A 10,577-nucleotide genomic window follows, 5' to 3' on the forward strand; every position below is an offset into this window, starting at 1 on the left:
CAGTCAAAGGCTTTGGCATAGTCAATAAAGCAGAAATTGATGTTTTTCTGGAATTCTCTTGCTTTTTCCATGATCCAGCAGATGCTGGCAATTTGATCTCTGGTTCCTCTGCCTTTTCTAAAACCAGCTTGAACATCTGGAAGTTCACAGTTCACGTACTGCTGAAGCCTGGCTTGAAGAATTTTGAGCATTACTTTACTAGTGTGTGAGATGAGTGCAATTGTGCAGTAGTTTGAGCATTCTTTGGCATTGCCTTTCTTTGGGATTGGAATGAAAACTGACCTTTTCCAGTCCTGTGGCCGCTGCTGAGTTTTCCAAATTTGCTGGCGTATTGAGTGCAGCACTTTCACAGCATCATCTTTCAGGATTTGAAATAGCTCAACTATTTCAAATAGTTGAGGGAATTCCATCACCTCCACTAGCTTTGTTTGTAGTGATTCTTTCTAAGGCCCATTTGACTTCACATTCCAGGATGTCTGGCTCTAGGTGAGTAGTCATACCATTGTGATTATCTGGGTCATGAAGATCTTGTTTGTACAGTTCTTCTGTGTATTCTTGCCACCTCTTCTTAATCTCTTCTGCTTCTGTTAGGTCCATACCATTTCTGTCCTTTATCGAGCCCATCTTTGCATGAAAGGTTCCCTTGGTATCTCTAATTTTTTTGAAGAGATCTCTAGTCTTTCCCATTCTGTTGTTTTCCTCTATTTCTTTGCATTGATCGCTGAGGATGGCTCTTCTTGCTATTCTTTGGAACTCTGCATTCAGATGCTTATATCTTTTCTTTTCTTCTTTGCTTTTCTCTTTTCTTATTTTCACAACTGTTTGTAAGACCTCCTCAGACAGCCATTTTGCTTTTTTGCATTTCTTTTCCATGGGGATGGTCTTGATCCCTGTCTCCTGTACAATATCACGAACCTCAGTCCATAGTTCATCAGGCACTCTATCTATCAGATCTAGTCCTTTAAATCTATTTCTCACTTCCACTGTATAATCATAAGGGATTTGATTTAGGTCATACCTGAATGGTCTAGTGGTTTTCTGTACTTTCTTCAATTTAAGTCTGAATTTGGCAATAAGGATTTCACCATCTGAGCCACAGTTAGCTCCCGGTCTTGTTTTTGTTGACTGTATAGAGCTTCTCCATCTTTGGCTGCAAATAATATAATCAATCTGATTTTGATGTTGACCATCTGGTGATGTCCATGTGTAGAGTCTTCTCTTGTGTTGTTGGAAGAGGGTGTTTGCTATCACCAGTGCGTTCTCTTGGCGAAACTCTATTAGCCTTTGCCCTGCTTCATTCCGTATTCCAAGGCCAAATTTGCCTGTTACTCCAGGTGTTTCTTGACTTCCTACTTTTGCATTCCAGTCCCCTATAATGAAAAGGACATCTTTTTTGGGTGTTAGTTCTAAAAGGTCTTGTAGGTCTTCATAGAACCGTTCAACTTCAGCTTCTTCAGCATTACCGGTTAGGGCATAGACTTGGATTACTGTGATATTGAATGGTTTGCCTTGGAAATGAACAGAGATCATTCTGTCGTTTTTGAGATTGCATCCAAGTACTGCATTTCGGACTCTCTTGTTGACCATGATGGCTACTCCATTTCTTCTAAGGGATTCCTGCCTGCAGTAGTAGATATAATGGTCATCTGAGTTAAATTCACCCATTTCAGTCCATTTTAGTTCACTGATTCCTAGAATGTCGACATTCACTCTTGCCATCTCCTGTTTGACCACTTCCAATTTGCCTTGATTCATGGACCTGACATTCCAGGTTCCTATGCAATATTGCTCTTTACAGCATCGGACCTTGCTTCTATCACCAGTCACATCCACAACTGGGTATTGTTTTTGCTTTGGCTCCATCCCTTCATTCTTTCTGGAGTTATTTCTCCACTGATCTCCAGTAGCATATTGGGCACTTACCGACCTGGGGAGTTCCTCTTTCAGTATCCTATCATTCTGCCTTTTCATATTGTTCATGGGGTTCTCAAGGCAAGAATACTGAAGTGGTATGCCGTTCCCTTTTCCAGTGGACCACATTGTGTCAGACCTCTCCACCATGACCCTCCCATCTTGGGTGGCCCCACAGGTCATGGCTTAGCTTCATTGAGTTAGACAAGGCTGTGGTCCTAGTGTGATAGATTGACTAGTTTTCTGTGAGTATGGTTTCAGTGTGTCTGCCCTCTGATGCCCTCTTGCAACACCTACCGTCTTACTTGGGTTTCTCTTAACTTGGATGTGGGGTATCTCTTCACGGCTGCTCCAGCAAAGCGCAGCTGCTGCTCCTTACCTTGGACGAGGGGTATCTCCTCACCACTGCCCCTCCTGAACTTAAACGTGGAATAGCTCCTCTAGGCTCTCCTGTGCCCGCGCAGCCACCGCTCCTTGGATGTGGGGTAGCTCCTCCTGGCCACCGGCCCTGGTCTTGGGCAGGTAATAATAGAATATTACTCAGCCATAAAAAGAATAAAATCTTGCCATTTATGACAACATGGATGGACCTGAAGGTTTTGCCAAATGAAATGAATCAGACAGAAAAATACAAATACAGTATGATTTCACTTATATGTGGAATCTGAAAAGCAAAACGAACAAACACAACAAAACAAAAACAGAGTTGTAGATACAGGGAAAGAACAGGTGGTTGCCTGCGGGGAAAGGGAGAAGCGGAAGGAAAGAAATAGGTAAGGTAGATTAAGAAATAGAAACTCTCAGTTGCAAAATAAGTGAGTCAGGGTATGAAATATGCAGTGTGGGGAATACAGTCAATAACTCCATAATGGTGACATACTGTAACTCTGCTTGTTATTAGTAGGCCGTGCTACACGGCTTGTGGGATCTTAGTTCCCAAACTAGGAATCGGACCCAAGCCCTTGGCAGTGAAACTGTGGAGTCCTAATCATTTAACCGTCAGGAAATTCCTGTATCTAAGCTTATTTTGGTGGTCATATAGGCATTCCCTGGCCCTGGGGCCTTCTCAGTGGTGGAGGTGGTGGTTTGGGGCATCAGTTATGAAGCCAACTGCCTGTGTGCAAAATCCTCCTTCAGCCTCTTCCTTGCTGTTTTACTTCCCTGAGCCTCAGCTTCTTCACTGTCCTAGTCAGCTAAGGGTACCATTACAATGTATCAAAAGCTAGGTGTCTCAAACAACAAAAACTTATTTTCTCATAGTTTTAGAGGTTAGAAGTCTAAAGGCGTCAACAGGGTTGGATTCTTTGGAGACCTCCGTCCTAGGTTGCAGATGGCCCTGTGTCTTCACACGGTTCCCCTAGTATGTCTGCCTCTGTCCAGGTTTCCTCTTCTTAAAAGAACATCTGGGCTTTGCTGGTGGTCCAGTGGTTAAAAGTCTGCCTGCCAATGCAGGGAACATGGGTTCGATCCCTGGTCAGGGGAGATCCCACATGCTGTGGAGCAACTAAGCCCATGCACCACCACCAACTAAGCCCATGCACCACCACCAACTATGTCCGTGCACCGCAACTAGAGCTGGTGCTCCGAAAAAAGAGAAGCCAATGCAATGAGACATCCACACACTGCAATGAAGTGTAGCCCTCTCTTGCCACAACTAAAGAAAGCCCGTGTGCAGTGACAAACACCCAGCATAGCCAAAAACAAATACATAAAACTTAAAAAACAAACTAGGTGGGGAGGAGCAGATGCAGCCCACAGGAAGTTGACCCAGCCCTGCCACCGACTGGCTTTGGGGCCCTGGCCATTTTCCCTACCTGTAAAATAAAGATGGTGTGCCAGGAGTGAAGGAAGCGAGCTTCCAGGGTCGAATTAGCCCAGGGGGAAGGGTATGCAGACCTGCAGTGCCATTGCCTCTGCTGGTTAATGCTGGATTTCATTTACCTAAGACAATTTCAAGACACAAGTTTATTTTCTATTTTACCACTTAAGAATAAATGCCATCGGGTACTTCCTTGGTGGTCCAGTGGCTAAGACTATTTGCTCCTAATACAGAGGTCCTGGGTTCAATTCCTGGTCAGGGGACTAGATCCCACATGCCTAAACTTAAAGATCCCACATGTCACAGTTAATACCTCATGCAACCAAACAAATATTTTAAAAAATAAGAATAAAAAATAAAAAAGAATAAATATTGTCAATTATAATCGAAAGTTCCTATCAATTGTTAAGTCTCCCCCGGATTTCAGAAATGTTGGAATGTGAAAAAATGTCTTAGAATTGATGAAAGAGGATGTCTTGTTTCTCTCCTTTTGGAAAAATCTACTGAAGGGGAACAGGCAAGGCCACTTGGCCTTCAGCCTCAGATTTTGGCCATTATTCAATGTCAGATTTATGCAGAGAAGTAGGGTGGTGAGACACCTTTCCAACTGATGCTCATCACTTGCAGAACTAGCTGAATTCATGGCTGGGGAACAGATCTAAAAAGCAGCATAGGCCTCACTTGAGCTTTTGGTGCACCTCAAAGAGTGAGCTCATGGCTTTGGGGCCTGACAGACCTGGGTTCTGGTTCCAAGGCTGCTAACTCTCCAACCAAGATGTTGAAAGAAGAAAGACCCCCCCCCCCAAAAAAAAACACACAAAAAAAAACCCCAACAAAACAAAAAACAAAAGCCAAAAGAAGAAAAGAAGAAAGGCTCCCATGTGCAAAGAGGGCTTTGTAAGATGTGGTGTGGACAGTTGCAGTATATGGGAAAGAAGAGGGCTAGGAGGCAAGGGTCCTGGGTCCTCCCTGGCCGTGTAGCTGGAACAAGTCCCTCCACCACTCTGGACCCATCTCCTTATAGGTAAAGAAGCAGAGTTCAGTCATTTATTCAACAAATGTGAACTGAGGAGCTCCCCTTGGAGGCAGTGTACTGAAGGCTAGGGATCTAGAGGTAGAGGGGTGGTCCCTGCTTTGGGAGTGATCCCCCCATCCAGTGTTCCAGTGTGGAGAGCAAAGAATTCAGAGCCAAGGTAAGGGAGCTAGGCGCTATCCATGCATTTCCACATTTCATCATTTCATTCTTATAATTACTCTATGAGGTAGGGAGCAGGTATTTTTATCCCCACTTCCTAAATGAAGTCATTGAGACTGAGAGAGATGGTGTTGCTTGCCAAGGTCACACAGCAGAGCCAGTATTTGGACTGGTCTGCTTGACCCAAAGCCAATTCTCTTTCCTCTTCACCTTTGGTGGTCAGATATAAATTTCTTCCTGTCACAACATTCTCAGATTCTATGCCCAAAATAGCCAATGAATGTCACATTTTGACAGTCTGTTCTCTTAGCAGGCAAGTAAGGAAGCCTCTCAGGAATGCCGGTGGTGGTGGGGGTGGGGGCTCAGCTTGTCTAATCTGCCTCTCCCTTTAAGGATGTGGGGGTGCTGTGTTTCAGTGGAATGAACCTCATCCTCACAAAAACTTTAGGGCTTCACTCTTCACTCAAGGGAATATTCGACTTCCCTCGTGCTCAGATGGTAAGGAATCCACCTGCAATGTGGGAGATCTGGGTTCAATCCCTGGGTTGGGGAGATCCCCTGGAGGACAGCACGGCAACCCACTCCAGTGTTCTTGCCTGGAGAATCCCCATAGACAGAGGAGCCTGGTGGGCTACAGTCCATGGGGTCGCAAAGAGTTGGACACGACTGAGTGACCAAGCATAAGGGAATATTAGTAGTATGACATGATATTTGAGTGATTCCCCTTTGCTTGGTTGTTTTAGCCCCAGAAGCACTTAATAACGTTCAGCATTTCACACTGGAAGGTACAAAAATTCCAGGACTGCTCTATCAGTGAGTATGTTCACAGGATGAAAAGGTGGCAGAAGACAAGCAAGGCCAGTCCAGTGCCAGGAGCCCCCTGACCATCCCATCAAGGGATCAAGGGATTTAAAACTCTTTGCTCACACAGCTCCAGAGCTAGGAGGATCATTCTTCCATCCAACTCTGGCTGGAAGAGACTTCTAGCAGGTAGAGCTGAACTCTATCTTTTTGTCTTCACCCAAGGATGCTTTCTGACCCAGGACTGGATGTGATTTGCCTGAGGTCACCTGGAACATTAGTGGAAAAGCCTAGATCAGAGTCCTGGCACTTGGAAGCCTAGTTCTGTTTTTGGCTTCACAACTGAGGGGAATTAATCCTGAAGGAGGGTTCAGACTGGGTTTTCGTCTTGACTTGGCCACTTAACTTGAATCAAATGACGTAGAATTTAATTTCATAATTGGCCACCCTGGTGGATCAGTTGGTAAAGAATCTGCCTGCAATGCAGGAGACCAGAGTTCGATCCCTGGGTCAGGAAGATCCCCTGGAGGAGGAAATGGCAACCCGCCCCAGTATTCTTGCTTAGAGAAGCCCATGGACAGAGAAGCCTGGCGGGCTACAGTCCATGGGGTCACAAAGAGTCGGACACAAGTGAGCGACTAAACCTACCTACCTACCATATGCTGGTACTGTTCTTACACACGGTGTGTTCACAGGCAAGTCATTTCATCCTCATCTATTAAAAAAAAATCCCTCCTTTGCTTCTTCTCTCAGAGCCTTGCTGTGAGGATTAAATGAACAAAAGAGAGCAAACTGCTTTGTAAATGGTAAAGCGGCATGAACACTGAGGCTGTCCCATCTCTGTGGCCTTCTCTACCTGGAGCAGGCACCTTAGCACTGCCCACCCGATTGGAATTTGTTTACCTCTCTCCTCAACAAAGGTCCGTCTAGTCAAGGCTATGGTTTTTCCAGTGGTCATGTATGGATGTGAGAGTTGGACTGTGAAGAAAGCTGAGCGCCGAAGAATTGATGCTTTTAAACTGTGGTGTTGGAGAAGACTCTTGAGAGTCCCTTGGACTGCAAGGACATCCAACCAGTCCATTCTGAAGGAGATCAGCCCTGGGATTTCTTTGGAAGGACTGATGCTAAAGCTGAAACTCCAGTTCTTTGGCCACCTCATGCGAAGAGTTGACTCATTGGAAAAGACTCTGATGCTGGGAGGGATTGGGGGCAGGAGAGAAGGGGATGACAGAGGATGAGATGGCTGGATGGCATCACTGAATGGATGTGAGTCTGAGTGAACTCCGGGAGTTGGTGATGGACAGGGAGGCCTGGCGTGCTGCGATTCATGGGGTCCCAAAGAGTCGGACACGACTGAGTGACTGAACTGAACTGAACTCCCCCACTGCATACCCTGAGGCAGGAATGTGCAGGGTTCATCTTTACTTTCTCAGAGGCCCAACCCTGGGGTCGGTATACATTAAGCATATAAAAGAATATGTGAAGAAACAGTCCGTGTGATTTGAGAATCTGATTTTCAGACCCACGCATATGCCAACCAGAGGGCGCTGAAAGGCCAGAGGAGGAAGGGCTCAGTGAGAGGGTGGGGGGGCGGGGCAAGATGGGCGTCCACTGTGGATGGACAGGGTTTGGGTCACTGGAGAGGAGAGCTGGGATGCTTCAAGCAGTAGGAGTGCCTTGGGCAAAGGTCAGGAGTTAGAAATCCGTTCGGATTGCACAGGGGACACTGAGGGCATGAGTAAGATAGCAATGAAAGATACAGACAAAAGAGACTCGTGTACCCCGGTGTTCATCGCAGCACTGTTTACAATAGCCGGGACACGGAAGCAACCTAGATGTCCATCAGCAGACGAATGGATAAGAAAGCTGTGGTACATATACACAATGGAATATTACTCAGCTATTAAAAAGAATGCATTTGAATCAGTTCTAATGCAGTGGATGAAACTGGAGCCTATTATACAGAGTGAAGTAAGTTAGAAAGAAAAACACCAATACAGTATATTAATGCATATATATGGAATTTAGAAAGATGGTAACGATGATCCTATATGTGAGACAGCAAAAGGGACACAGATGTAAAGAACAGACTTTGGGACTCTGTGGGAGAAGGCAAGGGTGGGATGATTTGGGAGAATAGCATTGAAACATGTATATTATCATATGTGAAATAGATCGCCAGTCCAGGTTCAATGCATGAGGCAGGGTGCTCAGGGCTGGTGCACTGGGATGACCCTGAGGGATGGGATGGGGAGGGAGGTGGGATGGGATGGGGAGGGAGTTGGGAGTGGGGTTCAGGATAGGGAACACATATGCATCCATGGCTGAGTCATGTGAATGTATGGCAAAAACCACTACAATATTGTAATTAGCCTCTAATTAAAATAAATAATTAAAAAAAACCAAAGCAGAAAATGAAAAAAAAAAAAAAGAAAGATATGGAAAGATGATGATGATAGTAATGCTTACAGTAATGGTAGTAAGTATACTCCTGGCCCTATTCAAAAAGCTGAAGATGTAATCCTCATCAAACCCTGGGAACAACACTATGAGTTGTAGATACTATCACCATCACTTTACAGACAAGGAAACAGAAGTTAAGTAACTTGCTGAAAGTCATATAGGCATTAAGTAGCAAAGCCAGGATTTGATTCTAGGCAGTCTAATTCCAGAATCTGTGCTCTTAAGCAGGTTGAAGTCTGTCTGTAAAGAGCCAGGGACCTTTGGACTTTTTCTTGTGTTATAGGAAAAAGTTTGAGCAAGATGGAGTTTGAGTAAATTTGTCTTACTGTAATAAGACATGGTAAAAATGTCTTATTTCACAGGTGGAGGATATCTTATTTCACAGGTGGAGATGTCTTATTTCACAGGTCCCTCAAACATAATTGTGCACTTTCTGTGTGCTGGGAACCAGTGATACAAAGAGCCAGGTAGAGCCCCTTCCCCCAGAAACACAGGGTTCAGTGGGAGGCATGGACGTGTGCTGGAGGAGGCTCCCTCAGGCTCTCCAGAGCCCACTGTATGCCTCTCTCCCCCCATGATCAATGACTTCATGTTGGTGCCTTGAAATTGATTATGGTGGGAGTATTTACACCATGAAAATTGGCCGATGCTACAGATCATTGCTTTTCCCTGAGAGCTGGTTGTTAAATATTTACCAGTATACCACTGCCTGTGAACAGCTGCAGTATGCTGATAAAAGTCCACACCAGATAGAGGGTGGTACAAAGCCGGCTGGAACTGACTCTACTTGGCGAGCCAAGGAGGCAAGGTTTATGCAGAGTGTTGAAGGATGAGCTGATATGGAGGCAGCAGAGGAACGGCAGGCAGCTCTGGTGAGGTGTGGAATGGCCTCACACCGTCATTCTTTTGCTTTGTGAAGGCAGACTGTGGATGGCAAGAAGTTTGGCAACCTATGAGATGCCAAATGAAAGGGTGTTTATTAAGCAAATTCAGTACTGGGTTTATTAATTTTACTTATTTTTGGTTGTGCTGGGTCTTATTTATTTACGTGTTATTGCACTGGCTGTTCGGAGAAGGCAGTGGCACCCCACTCCAGTACTCTTGCCTGGAAAATCCCATGGACGGAGGAGCCTGGTAGGCTCCACGGGGTCCATGGGGTCACTAGGAGTCGGACACGACTGAGCGACTTCACTTTCACTTTTCACTTTCATACATTGGAGAAGGAAATGGCACCCCACTCCAGTGTTCTTGCCTGGAGAATCCCAGGGACAGAGGAGCCTGGTGGGCTGCCATCTCTGGGGTTGCACAGAGTCGGACACGACTGAAGCAACTTAGCAGCAGCAGCAGCACTGGCTGTTCTCTAGTTGTGGAGAGTGGGGGCCACACTATAGTTGTGGCATGCAGGCTTTCCAGTGTGGTGGCTTCCCTTGTTGCAGGGCGTGGGCTCCAGGGCACAGACATCAGCAGTTGTAACACATAGGCTCAACAGTTGTGGCCTCCAGGCTCTAGAGCATAAGCGTAATAGTTGTGGCACATGGGCTTAGTTGCTCCTCGGCATGTGAGATCTTCCCAAGTCAGAGATCGAATCTGTGTCTCCTGCATTGGCAGGCAGATTCTTTACCACTGAGCCACTAGGGAAGCCCTATAATGGGCTTATCAAGTGAACTAAGATCCAACCAGTCCATTCTAAAGGAGATCAGTCCTGGGATTTCTTTGGAAGGAATGATGCTAAAGCTGAAACTCCAGTACTTTGGTCACCTCATGCGAAGAGTTGACTCATTGGAAAAGACTCTGATGCTGGGAGGGATTGGGGGCAGGAGGAGAAAGGGATGACAGAGGATGAGATGGCTGGATGGCATCACTGATTCGATGGACGTGAGTCTGAGTGAACTCCGGGAGTTGGTGATGGACAGGGAGGCCTGGCGTGCTGCGATTCATGGGGTCACAAAGAGTCGGACGCGACTGAGCGACTGAACTGAACTGAATTGGGGTTGGGGAGGGAGAAACCATGTTGCAATGCAGCAGGATCTCTAGAGGATTTGTGAGTTCACTGGGCCTTTACCCAGCACCTCAGTAAAAGAGAAGCAAGGCTTTTGGGAGGGACTTAAGAAAGGGCTTGAACACTCTAGGGCTGTCACTTAACTGGAATGTTGACAAAGCCTTTGAAATACTACCAAATACATATATTGGGGTGGGAGGGTCAGGGAAGTTGGTGGGAAAGAGGACCAGGAGCGGGAGCAGTGAGATCAGACAGACCCGACTGGGTGTGTACTTCTGCCCAGAAGTCTGAGCCAGGCAGCGGCACCACTGAGCTTGTTCTGTTGCGGGGTGGGGTGCCCTGGATGCTCTGGGTTGCTCAGTGATCCTCTGGCTTCCACAGAGCAACTC

Source organism: Bos indicus x Bos taurus, chromosome 29, assembly GCF_003369695.1.
Source record: "Bos indicus x Bos taurus breed Angus x Brahman F1 hybrid chromosome 29, Bos_hybrid_MaternalHap_v2.0, whole genome shotgun sequence".
Taxonomy (NCBI): Eukaryota; Metazoa; Chordata; class Mammalia; order Artiodactyla; family Bovidae; genus Bos; species Bos indicus x Bos taurus.